Here is a 14,016-nt window from a genome sequence, read left to right as displayed (position 1 = left end):
TGAAGGGATATTTGGGCTTTTTACTGAATATAGTTGCTTTTTGCTTCGACCACACCTGCTTTTTCTCTTGCTCTCCCTATCCTGTTTCTTAAGGCCCAGAGGCATTTTTTTTTTTGTGCAACCATATTCTAGATCTAGAATGTGATTTTTTCTGTTTTGGACTTTGCTTTCAATTACTCTTAAAAGGATTTTTTTCGTTGCTTCCTTATATTCCTACAATATAAGAATATCCCGATAGCTGGAGATTATGGAGGTTGAAGGGCGCAAGTTTTGGAAAGAAATAATGGGCTTTTGTTACTCATCTTACCCATTATCTTTCCTGTCATCTGCATTCATTCCTGGAAGTAAAGAACAATGAAAGAAATAAGAGACTTTGAGGGTATTTAATATGACAGCCCTGTGATTCATGAACATCTTTGGCAGTGACTAGTACATCTAAAAGTACTGTCAGAAGACAGCCATGAAATATAAGGAGCGTGAATCTGCAGAACAGTCCCAGATTTTAAGATTTTATACTTAGATTGTAATTCTGTACATATTACTTGAAACTGAGCTGAACGTGAATTTGCTTCTTTCTTTCTATGCAGAAGATTTTGCTACTTGATTGGATCCTTCATTTCTTTGCTCAGAAGTCCAGTTGTATTGAGTTAAATTTGCTCCGGAAGTCTGTTTCCTCACTTAGATGTGAACTTTCTTATTGCAGTTTGTTTCTGCTTTAATTTTGCTTGTTCCTACCTAATGTGAATTCATTATGTCTGCCTGCCTGCCTGCCTGCCTGCCTGCCTGCCTGCCTGCCTGCCTGCCTGCCTACCTACCTACCTACCTACCTATCTATCTATCTATCTATCTATCTATCTATCTATCTATCTATCTATCTATCTATCTATGCTATCTATGCTATTTATAATTTATTTATCTATCTAGCATCTGTCTCATCTATCTAATGAATTCTATTTCTTAAGCAAAGCCTTGGGAGGAGAGCATTCTTTTGGCATTTACATACACATGCCTGCAAAGAGAAAGACTGTTCACATGTACAATGGTACATGAATTGGCTTGTAAGCAAGAACCCTGCAAGACTCATGCCAAATGTAATGTTTGAAAAATCGTGTGTGTGAAGAGTTTGCCCTTCCACACTGATTCACATAGGAGTTCTCCCCTTCTGCTTGACTACCTCAGTGTGCTGGAAAAAGAATGAAATAGAGTTCTATTTCAATCTATGTGATGATGGTGGAAGTGAAAACACCTTTTGTAATTGTCCTGCTTTTTGATGGCAGGAATTAAACTGGAAAGTTTTAATGTATACTCTATATAATTTGAGTCTGATTTTATTTTGTCCAAAGCCCCCAATAAAAAAATGCGATCATTTGAGTCTGAAGTTTGTTAAGCTATGTATTGATCAACCAGAAGTTTGTAGTATGAAATATTGCTACACACAGTGAGAGTAAAAGAGCTATTTCCATGTAGTGGTTAAGGCATCAGGTTAGAAATTGGGAGAAATTGAGTTCTAGCCCCCCTTAAGGCACAAAGCCAGCTCATCAGTCTGGAACCCATATCATGTATCTGATATTAATACAATTGAAAAAGTCCAGAAATATTTCACAAGAAGAGTTCTTCGCTCCTCTACTCATTGCAGAATACCTTATGCCACCAAACTTGAAACTCTAGACCTAGAAAACCTAGAACTACGCCATCTCCGTTCCGATCTAAATATAGTATATAAAATCATACAGTGCAATGTCCTACAATGAATACAATCAATGAATACTTCAGCTTCAACTATAACAACACAAGAGCAAACAATAGATACAAACTCAAGGTTAATCACACCAAACTTGACTGCAGAAAATACGACTTCAGCAACAGAGTGGTCAATGTTTGGAATACTCTACCTGACTCTGTGGTTTCTTCCCCAAACCCCCAAAACTTTAACCTTAGACTGTCTACTATTGACCTCACCCCCTTCCTAAGAGGCCTGTAGAGGGCATGCATAAGCGCACTGTCCTATTGTTTCTTTTATTTTTCTTATAAGTATCTATCTCATGTATTCAAAACTATATTTATTCTTATACCTGTATCTTTAAGCGATTGACAAATCAAATAAATACTAAATGGGTAACCTTAGGCCAGTTGCTCTTTCTCAGCTCTAGGAAGGAGGCAATGGCAAACCAATTCTCAAATTTTGCCAAGAAAATTGCAGGGGCATGTCCAGACAGTCTCCAAAACTCAAAATTGACTTGATGGCACCAATAAAAGAGTGAGATTCATATTATTATCACCCTAATATTAAGGTGTTGTTGTTTTTTTACTAAGTAAAAAGAATGAGATAAAAAGAAGAGGTTTTAAAAAGAGAGCGGGCAGTCATTTATCTGAAGTAGAATAGTGTTTCCTGCTTGAACACAGGGTTGGACTAGAAGACCTCCAAGGTCCCCTTCCAACTGTATTATTCTGTTTTTCTGTATGGTTGAATCTTCAGGTTGCTCAAATGTAGAAATGATGCTCACTTAATATAGTTCAATGGAACATCTTTCCGTTCTCTTTTTTATAAGGACCCTAAATTCAGCTTAGGAGAACAATAACTTAAATAGTTAAAATGATGAGAATATCTCCTCTTTCCATTCGAACAATTTTATCCCTAAATTAAAAGAGGTCTGTATCCAAGAGATTTGAAATGTTCCCTTACATGTCTTGCCTGTCATTAGGATTTTAATATTGTAGCTCCTGACAGTTTCATCTGATGTTTAATAATTAGCACGTGATGGTTCATGTTTTATAGCTGTGACAAGGCTTGGTCAGGATGTGTAGGTTTCCTGGGTCCTATATTCGGCTCTTTCATCATGCTGGTTAATAGCCAACTTACTTTAACTGCCATGAAAGCTAGTCTAAGAACAGTCCCTTTGTGCAAAATCAATGGTGGCTTTGCGATCTTTCCAGCACAGTGTTATTGTGGGGAAATGGATCCTTTAAGTCCTTGTAATAAACAATGGGGATATTATTTTTAGAGGACTGCAAAGGAAAAGGAAGGAGGGAGGAGGGGAGGAAAGAAAGAAAGAAAGAAAGAAAGAAAGAAAGAAAGAAAGAAAGAAAGAAAGAAAGAAAGAAAGAAAGAAAGAAAGAAAGAAAGAAAAACAAACCAAATAAAAACCAGATTGCCTTTTTGTATCATTAGTAAAAAGAAAAGAAAAGAGAAGCTATTGTGAAACTTGAATAGCTGAGGAAAGCATTGTGATAAAATTCGGATTTTTTATAAAGGCTTTTCTATAAGAGGACATGTTGTTTTATATAAATCGTTAAGGTAGATGGTTTAATAGGTGTTTGATAGTATCCTTCAAAATTATGCCAGAGTCAGACATACTTAGCAGCAAGTAGAAATTCTATATATCTATTTTTGAGGTGCATGGGAGTATGTGGAGAATTAATTTACCTGCATACTTGCTTTATGAAACAAGGAGCAAATATTGACCAATGTCAAAATCCTCCAAACTAGAGATTAGATTCCCACAACACAATTAAGCTAATGTATTGGTTTTATATAATGGACAAGGCTAGAATCTCTTTTGCTAAAACATGGTTCAATGTATGGAACAGAAAAGCCAAAAGAAGCAAGCTGAAAAAACCAGGTTTAACATTGAATTAGTTTTTGTTTGTACTGTCAAAGTATGGATGTTATTTGCCATATAAAACTTAATCACTGCTAATCTCTGCATAACTCAGTTCATGGATATCAATTTTGGGATAAATCTTCCACCTGCGGTAGTGGAATATATGAATGATTTGGGGCGGGGGAGGGTGGGGAATGGGAAGAGATGATGCCTAGGAAACAAATCAGACTAAAGAGATTTAACAAACAGAAAAAGAAATTTAAGAAGGACCCGCTCTAATGTATCAAGCAATTAAAGTTGGCATTGAGAAGTTTGGACTTTCAGACTTTCAAGGATTCTGTTAATGTAGCCTTATAATAAAATGGAATTAATTCATCTAGTTATGTTTCCTATCTGTTTATCTGGGAGGACTGACAGGAGACTTCCATCAACAGAATGGGAAACAATAGTTTTCCCACTGTCCTCTTATTCTCTCAAATCCGCTCACCAGGTGATTTGGTTAGGACAGGCTGTTTGTTGCAAAAAGGGAGCCTTGCTAAAAGTTGACTCCTATCCCACCTGCTAGGAGAAAGCTTCTACTGAAGAGGAAGCAGTTGGCTTACCCACTTTTTACTTTTTAAAGACGTATTTCATTTACGCCAAAAGAAGAATCAGAAAAATGTATTATCTTGTTTTGCTCTTAGAAACCAAGGGAAAAAAGGTGATGGATTGGTTGGAATTTTGTATTTGTCTTTCCTCCTTATCCTGAAGATAAAAAAGCTCCAAATTATTTCTGGCATTTCCATTTATCTTAGCTGTAAAGAAAAATAATACTTCAAAAATGTCTTGGGTTTATGAGAGTACAGATAAGAAGGTATCTGTAAATTTTATTAGTCTTATGCTTACAGGGTTTTTTTTTTAATCTAAACTTTCTGGCATGTGACAGCTAATATATAAGATATAACCAAGACTTTTTTCCTCTAACATTACTACATAAAATAAATGTTTACAGATGTTACTCAAAACCACAGTAAAATAGCACATCTCTCTCCAAGTTACATCCTACCAAAATGAACTAGTTGGTTGCTAGTTTATTAAATTGAGATCCTAAAGCAGCACTTTGTCTGTTTTATTCTAGCACAAGTTATCTATAGAAAATTCAAACTTATGCTTAATCCAAAACTGGGCATAAAACTTTCTAGAAATGGGCATGTGTGCTGGATCAGAACAATTTGGAATTAAGAAAACTTCATGTACTTAATCTTTCCAACCAAAATTATACTGAGAGTTGGTCTAGGTCATGGACGACTTTTCAGGACCAGTTTTAGTATTGTTAATTCATGTTAATAATTTCCTTTCATTTTGAAATTAAAGTAAAAGAAAATTGTTATTTTCTTTCCAATTTTAGCTATCTTTAGAATTTTAAGGGTGGCAAAACATCCCATACTACTTATCCCAAAAGTGCTTTTCAAAAGGCAGTTGGACTTTCTTGGTTTTTTTTTCCCCTTTGAAAACATTTCACTTCTCATTCAAGAAACTTGAAGAATGGATTTGAATTCCCAGAATTCCTTACAAAGGATGATCATTGCAGAGAATTCTGAGAGTTGAAATTCTTACACCTGGAAAGCATGAAGCCTGGATAAAGCTGATCTCGCCCAATATTGCCAACCCAGGAAGCGCCAGAAACTGGAACAGATTGTAATAAAGATGCTATTCATACAAAACACCTGAATTGCACCCTTTTTCTTAAATGGGCCTGCCCCTCATGCTACAGGAATGAAGTTACAAGTCCCCTCAGGAAAGAACAGGCAAAGCTCTTCTTTCTCCAGGTGGGTGAAGATGTGCCACGGTTCTCACATTTTCCTTGCTTAAATGACTTGTTGCTGAAAGGCCCATGGGTAAAATGGGAAATACCATTGCAATTATATCCCCTAACAAGCACCTACATAATTATCAAAGTGCATATTAAATGTGACAAGCAGCAGAATAATAGCAAGCCTATCACTTTCCCTGCAGCTCATCCATTTTCCACCACCTATTACCAGAAGCCCCAGGAAACTAAGGAAATGTCTCAAATTACTCAGTGCTTTGGCTCAGAGTACCAGCCTGTTGCTACTTGAGGCAGGAGTAGCAAACCCTTCTGGATTTGCAAGAGTTGCCACATAAACTGGGAAGGCTTTTAATTATGGGAAGAATGACTGCTCTGGGAGAGAAAAGGGAGTAACATTATGGCAACAGGATCCATCCAAAGGTTTTAATCTTTGAAATGTGTGGAAGTGAATTGGGAATCTGGCAGAGAGAGTCCACATGGAAGAGTCAAAAAGTTCAAGATGGTGGCTGTGGCCATGTGATCAAAGCCCTGTCTTTTTCTTTACATCATACAACCAGCATTTTGTTTTGATGCCAGCTCAGGATGCCATTAGGCTGCAGTATCCTGCTGCATTGTCACTCTATATGTTTTTCCATACATCTTGAATTTCTGAAAAGAGCTAAGTTGGGGAATTGTGGGGAATGTGGGTGTGTATAACTTATTTGTTTTCATTTGAGCACACAGAAACTCTTTTCTATCTATACAATTTCCAGCTCAGGTGTTTTGGAACTATTCTTCCAAAGTTCTGGGATGGGAGGGTGATATATAATTTAAAGAACTTCAAACATTGAATCATAAATCAGCAGAAGAAAACTTTGTAACTCGCGAAATAATATTTATTCTTTCCTCTATTATGGTGTTTCCCAACCTTGACCATTCTAAGAGATGTGAACTTCAACTCCCAGAATTCCCCAACCAGCATATTGGAAAATTGCCAAGGTTGAGAAACTGCTCTATTGTGTTCTAGAGCAGGGGTCTCCAACCTTGGCAACTTTAAGACTTGTGGACTTCAACTCCCAGAATTCCTCAGCCAGTAAAGCTGGCTGAGGAATTCTGGGAGTTGAAGTCCACAAGTCTTAAAGTTGCCAAGGTTGGAGACCCCTGTTCTAGAGTAAGGAGCATTAATCCTGATAGATCATAATGGAAATTCATTTTCATTTGGTTAGGAGAAGCATATTGGATTAGCTTTTGCATTGTGACTTGAATATCTATCTTGATCCACAAATAGTGATGGCTAATTTACAGAAGCTTAAAAATAATATTCTCCAGACGGATTGAGAACAGAACAGATCTGCTCAGAACAAATCAATAATTAGGTGAAGTTGTCTGGCTACCACATTGTCCTTTCTGCATTAAATGACAACTGGATAACTGTGATATGCAGGGGTCAATAATGAATACTAATTAGATTGTAGGAATGGGCACATCTATTGTGCCACAATTTTCCATTCTGCTGCAAGAACTTAAATCCCCATACTCTACATCACAGGTGTCAAATTCACTGCATCACATCAATGTCACATGACATATTATGATTTTTTTGCCTTCACGGAGCTGGGTTGGGCATGGCCTGCGTGTGATGCATCTGGCCCGTGGGCTGCCAGTTTGACAGCCCTGCTCTACATGAAAGGAAAATGGGACAAAAAAATCCAAAGCAGCTTGGTACTTAAAGGAACTGAAGCTCAAAACCTCAAAGAAAGGACTAATGCAAAAGTCCCCTCACAGGAAACATGGATTATCCAGAAGATCTGCAAAGCTTCACCACTTCAGAACAAAGAGACGTGTTTTTTTAGTATGTGATTGGTAACTGAGTTAGCAATGAGAAGTTTTCAGTTGCTGAAGATAGCCAACTTGGGGGATAACAGAGAACTGATCTTTGTGTGGAAATACTTTGGTGCTTTAGGCCTCTCCTCACTGCTGAGTTAATGTACCACCCACCTACCCTCTTTTGAAATAATAAAAAAGTAAACCAGCACAAAATTGTCCTCATTGTTGATCCCCATCTTATCTTATGGATTTCATCCCTCCTTAAAAGGGTGGCCTTGGAGTAAGGGAAGATGTTATTTATAGTTATATCATTAATGATGACCCTAATGATAGGGTTAGGGTTGACCCCAAGAAGGCATAACCCTAACCCTGGTTTTATTTTCTTTCTGAATGGGATTTTCCCATGTAATTTACTCTGCTCCAAAAAAACATCCAAACGAAAAGCTGTCACTTACTGTTTCCTTATAGTGCTACTAAGAACATACCTCTAACATCAGATTTGGGCCCCAACCCCAAGGAGGTCTAACTCTAATCCTAATCCCAACCCTAACCCTAGTTTAATTTTGATTCTTAATGGGATTTCCCATTTAATTTACTCTGCTCTAAAAAGACATCTGGGTGTTTTTTCCTTGGGGTGGATAAATAAAAATTGAACATTTGTTTCATGATCCATTGTTTGTTTTTTTGACTGTTCAAAGTATTCTCAGGAATCGTTTACAACACAAATTTCAGAACATCAATACTCTGTCTCTTAATACTCTTTCTCTTCAATAATCTTTTTTGCCTTTCTGTATATTATCTCCTGCCTCTTTTATATGTACCATATGGATTTTTCTTGTCCATTTCTTCCATTTGAATAGATAATCTTTCCCTTGTTGTTTCCATTACAAAGATCTTTCCTCTCTACTAGTGGAAAATGCCATTTTATACCTTTTCCATTTGAAAAACCAGGCCTATGTTTAACACATACTGTGGACATTTAGCTTTTCAATTGTGCATCTTCAGATAGAAACAGCCCTGTGCAATGTATTATTTTATATAAACTCGCATGACATTTGTGTATATTGTAAATGTATCAGAATGCGTTATAAATGTCACATAAATATGTAAGGAGAAATATAGTAATGAGAAATATATAAATATAGTAATGAGATTTCCATTAGAAAGCATTCCTTGTATTACTGAAGGTGGAAAATTGCCACTTTGATATAATCTAGAATCTCATACAGTGATTCATGAATACTGTATTATGATGTGCACATAGCTGAATATATATATGTCTGTAAAATGACTGGAATAACAAGTAGTATTAATTATAGTTTTCTAAATGTACAGAAATTTGTTCTTGCAACAAAATTTAGGGTCAAATTCTGTGAAAGTTGTTTTTGGATGCTGAACTATGATTAATAAAACTTGCATGGTCATTATGTTTCTCCTTGACGTAAAGTAACTATTGCGCCATCTGATATGAACAAATCCATTTCTCACAATATAAAGGAAAACATGAGAATAGTCCCCAGAACTTCAAGACTTGAATTTGCTTTTGTGGTTGAGTCAGGATTTTTGTCTTGAGGGCTGTCATGATGAAGCCTTTAATGAGAGCTAAATTAACTTAATTCCAGAAAAATCTTATCAACCAGCATATTCTGTGGAACTTTGTCCTTGTTTTTCATTGAGACTTTGTCACCCCCATCATTTGTATTGTGACCAAAAAAGTACCTTCAAAATAGACTGGACTGAAAAAAATCTTGTAACAACTTTTAGGTTTCAATAATTTTTCTAGAACCAGCCCCCTAATATTAAACAGAAAAGAATATTCACAAATAATACATATATTGATCAGGAAAAGTTATTATATATTGAGATAGTCTGGTACAGTAGTTAAGACATTAGAGTAAAAACCAAGAGACTGCAAGTTCTAGTCCTACTTATTGACAAAGCCAGCTAGGTAATTCTGGGCCAGTCAGTATTTCTCAGCCCTAAGAAGAAGCCAAACTACTTCTGGAAACCTTGCCAAGAAAGAAGGGAAGAGCAATCTTATTTATTCAGGGCGCATGAAAAAGATACCAATATGCCAACTTACATTGCTGTAAACTATTATTTATCCATTTTTGTGCTAGAGGATGGAACAGGACGAAGAAGCGGAGGAGACACTCTCAATTCCAAAGCTAACATGGTTATGGGGTCTATTTGTAGCATATTGGAAAAACAAAGAAGATTGCAAATCCATAGGCATCCCAATAATTCCTGATCCCAATGCCTAGGTCCATTATCTACCGGTGAACATTGTAGCAGACAGTCCTTTGCTGCACAAAAGAAGTTTCTGTTCCTAGATCTCCCTCTTTGCCTACAGAGATATTGTATCCACGTTTTTGATTCTTCAGTTTAGACACTAGCTACCTGGTCAGTTATTGGAAAAGAAGAAAATATATTCAGGGAAAATGCATGTTCACTGAAAGTGTTTTTATTCCCCCAAGAAGATGATATTTGACAAGGTTTTTTTTTCTTGGGTTTCTCTGTGTTTCAAGCACAATATTCTGGCTAGTTGGTCTGACAAGACTCTTGGTACAGATTTGTGCTTATGTCTGACAACTTATTGGAGAAAGAACAGACTCCTCATAAGTTGCAGAGTCATTACCCTTTATGCATACTTGCTTGAATAGGTATCATGGATTCCTGCCTCCTTATAAGGAAAGGAAGTAGAAAAATGCATAAACTTTCCCAAGAGAGTAACATAGCCTGAAGTTATATTTGACAGCTGTTTTAGTTGCCCAGGACAGTAAGGCCCAGAACAATGACTGAAAAGGAGGAGAATTATTACAAAGGGTCTGAGTATAATTTTTCTGGATGGGGAATATGTTTTTTTTAATTGCAAAACTGTCTGAAAAAGCTACATTAAGCAATTAAGTGAAAAGCAATGATTTCATAGCTTGAATTTCATTTTACTCATTTCTTTCAACCTGTGTCACGAATAATCTAATATTAGTAATATTAGATTAGACTAATGTTATTAGTTGAGAGCCACCATGGTATAGTGCTTAAAGGCTCAGAGGAGAAACCAGGCGGCTAAGAATTCTAGTCCAGCCTTAGGCACAAAGCCAACTGAGTGACACTGGGCCAGTCACACTCTCTCAGCTGTAGGAAGCAGGCAATGACAAACCACTTCTGAAATCTTGCCAAGAAAACTACAGGGACTTGGCCAGGACAGTGACTAGAAGTCAAGACTGACTCCAAGACACCAAAAAAAGAACTTGGGTATTCATATTAATTATTACAAAATCTGGTTTGTCTTCAGTAACTATTTCTCTAAATGCATAACATATTTGTTTTTTTTTTAGTTATTTAAATGATTTATATGGCTATCCATCTTATATAACATAACTGTTTTATATAATATTTAGTTATTTATATAACTGTATAAATATATTCATGAGAAATGAGCAGGTAGCTCAGTGTTTCCATTTACCTCCTCACTGAGTATTTGCATAGCTTTATTGACCTTTGCAGATTATGCAAAATGGAAGGTTTGATGTACTCCACAGTTGTTTTCTTTTGTAGATGCATTTTCAAATATTTAGGCGACTATCTTTATTCAAAGCTCAAAAAATACATGATCTAAAAGGTTTATAATTCAGAGAGGTTTTGTCTGACTATAGTTAGGTTGTTTGATAGGCTGATTTCTAAGTGGAATAATTCAAACCTGATACCATTTTTAGATTGATGTCAAGCTACATAGTCAGCTAAATGTTGGTGTGCTTCCATTTAATTTATTTGATTAACTTAATAAGAGTCTTAATAGGATTCAAAATCCAGATCTCTGCACTCCCCTTCCACCTATTTCTGAAGTAGTCTTGTCCTAGAAAAACCCTGCAATGTATTTTTTTTTAAAGCTCACTAAATGTTAACTACACATTTATTTATTTATTCCAATCTTTATTTTGCCTATCTCAAGAGGTTCAAGATTGTTTGTTTACATATTGATGTTGGAGAGACAGCTGTAGCCTGAGAAGAGTAAAGACTAAGGAACAAGTGTCCAAAGTTGAAATCTCACAAAAAACCATTGGTGTGCACATTTAACCCATGACTATCCATAGAGATGGACTCCTTTTTCTAAGGTTCAATCCAATAAACACATATCAGGGAATAAAAGCACACTGAAATCTATGGTATTTATTGCTGAATAATGTATATTCTCAATATAATGTATTTCTTAAACTATGAACCAATTGGCTATGTCTTTTCTAAACTTGTCCTGACTCAAATACTTCTGGCTAAGCACTAGTTATCTGTCTAATTTGGGACTACAGTGAGATCTACATGAACCTCACCCTTAATGGAAATTAAATTCATGGGGGTCCATGAAGACCATTATATCTCCTCATTGCAGTCGCTAACATAGGATGATAATCCAATATCTCAGGGGCTGCCACAAAGAAGAGGGAGTCAAGCTATTGTCCAGAGCACCAGTGAGGGCAGGACAAGAAGCAATGGGTGGAAACTAATCAAGGAGAGAAGCAACTTAGAACTAAGGAGAAATTTCCAGACAGTTAGAAAAATTAATCAATGGAACAACTTGCCTCCAGAAGTTGTGAATGCTCCAACACTGGAAGTTTTTAAAAAGATGTTGGATAACCATTTGTCTGAAATGATGTAGGGTTTTCTGCCTAGGCAGGGGGTTGGACTAGAAGACCTCCAAGGTCCCTTCCAACTTTGTTATCTATTCTATTCTATTCTATTCTATTCTATTCTGTTCTGTTCTGTTCTGTTCTGTTCTGTTCTATTCTATTCTATTCTATTCTATTCTATTCTATTCTATTCTATTCATATTACCTGATCTCCTGGTCACATCACCTTTTTGTGATGGACATCAGCATAGATAAGTATGGCCCTTGGAGGTAGAACTGAATGTTTATCTCTTTGAAAATTCCTTTACAGAACATTGTTCAAAATATTTTTAAAGCTGGGTTTCAGACAACATAAAAACAAAAACATTAGCAACTGTTTGAAATAATAACTAGTATGGCATGGCTTCTTAGTCTGGCCCTGTTTAATTTACCCTCCCCAGTCTATTTTCTTTACTCTTGTGCCTCTTAGCTGGGAGGAGACCTTGATTTACAATTATGACTTGACAGATTACCTGAAAGCCTAACCTTCAGGCATACTGTGATTAACTTGACCAAAGACATCTGGAAGAACCATCTATGGCTGAAAATTATGACCTTGGCATTCGAGGCTGAAACCAGACACCATAGAAATTGCACTGATGAAAAAGCTGCAGTACAGAGACCTCTGTGCAAAAGTTCTGACATCTTTTCGGTTTGTTTGTGTCTTGCAGAAACTCCCTCCTGCGAAGATGCAGAAGAAAGAAGAACTAGCAGGAAACATCGCAGGTTTATTTAAAACCATTTATTCAGCAATGAAATCAACATTTCACACAATCCTTTCTCACACACACACACACATCCCCCATCTTAGTCTTGTGCAATAAAGGCACCACAAACAATTTAATGCCTTAATGAGTAGCAAATGTTGCAGAGCAGAGTAGGGTTTTCACTGAAAGCAGATTTATGGAGCTAAATATAAAAGTATGACTCTCAAAAGCCATGTGATCATAATTAAGTTGAACCCCCCCCCCCCCTGGATACTGTAAATGCACAACATGCTGTCAGGGCCCATTTTCAGTTCCTGTTATCAGAACAGGAAAAAAAAGACCTATATGAAATGCAAGCCAGATTTACAGGTGCTAAAGCAGCTATTTTACCAGTGGGAAGCAAGCTACCTTTGTTGTCAAAAGGGATATTTCATGATCAAGGAAGACTAGTTATTACAACACAGGAGAAGCCTGCTATAATATTCTTGCCCTAACTTTCCAAAGGATAATGACTAGAACTTGAGAAAAAGTCCAGACTCTGATCATATCTTGAATTCCTGGTCAGTCTTTTGATGTGAGCTAAGCTTCTTCATAGTCAGGCTCTTCGGTCTCAACCCTTTGAAATGTCCTGGAAGCTCCCATTTTAGAGATAAGAGAAGTTAGATTGATAGAGAATGGCCTGGATGAAGGTACCCCATTGCTAAGCCATAGATCAGGGGTGTCCAACCTTGGCAACTTTAAGCCTGGAGGACTTCAACTCCCAGAATTCCCCAGCCAGCATGCTGGCTGGGGAATTCTGGGAGTTGAAGTCCTCCAGGCTTAAAGTTGCCAAGGTTGGACACCCCTGCCATAGATGGTCTGCGCCACCTTGCTCCACTCTTCTCCTAAGAAGATGAAAAGTTCACATTCGTCCTAATACAACTGTAGGATTTAAAAAAACCTGCAACATGAAATGGCACGGAATGAAATAGCACAGGGTTGTCAAACTCAAAACCCGTGGGCCAGATCCTGCCCATGGGGTGCTTATATCTAGCCGGTGGGGCTGCTCTGGAAACAGTGAAGGACCAGTCCATGGTGCCTCTGCCAGCAAAAATGGAACTCGGGAGGGCTGTGTGTAGTCCTCCTGAGCTCCATTTTTACTGGCAGAGGGCTGCAGGGGGCTGAAAACAGAACCTTGATGAATGATGTCCGGCTGGCCACACCCACCTGGGCTGCCCCTCCCCCCAAGGTCAAACACAACCCTGTGGCCCTCAATGAAACTGAGTTTGACACTTTGAATTGAATACCTTAATACCATTGTGGTTTTTACTGTTGCTATTGTTATGCTCAGAATTTTATGTAGAAACCATTTTCCAGACATGCTCTTTCAGTAATTCAGTAAAACAACTATTAAGTATGTTAAATCCTTCATAACAAGAGTATTTATG

The 14,016-nt window shown here is 37.1% G+C and overlaps 1 long non-coding RNA gene across 1 annotated transcript in view; it reads left to right on the top strand.

The window, feature by feature from the left end:
- Positions 1-12,624, top strand: part of LOC148132484 (uncharacterized) — a 185,378-nt gene extending 172,754 nt beyond the window's left edge. The window contains exon 3 of the long non-coding RNA XR_015748069.1: positions 12,554-12,624. This is a non-coding gene — a long non-coding RNA (uncharacterized LOC148132484). The remainder of the gene's footprint in view (positions 1-12,553) is intronic.
- Positions 12,625-14,016: the final 1,392 nt, after the last annotated feature.

Source organism: Notechis scutatus, chromosome 2 (genome assembly GCF_049901735.1).
Source record: "Notechis scutatus isolate UNSWTSFEM ecotype Mainland chromosome 2, rNotScu1.2, whole genome shotgun sequence".
In the NCBI taxonomy this organism is placed as follows: domain Eukaryota; kingdom Metazoa; phylum Chordata; class Lepidosauria; order Squamata; family Elapidae; genus Notechis; species Notechis scutatus.
Note: the sequence above shows the minus strand (reverse complement) of the source record. Positions and strands in the feature narration are given on the sequence as shown.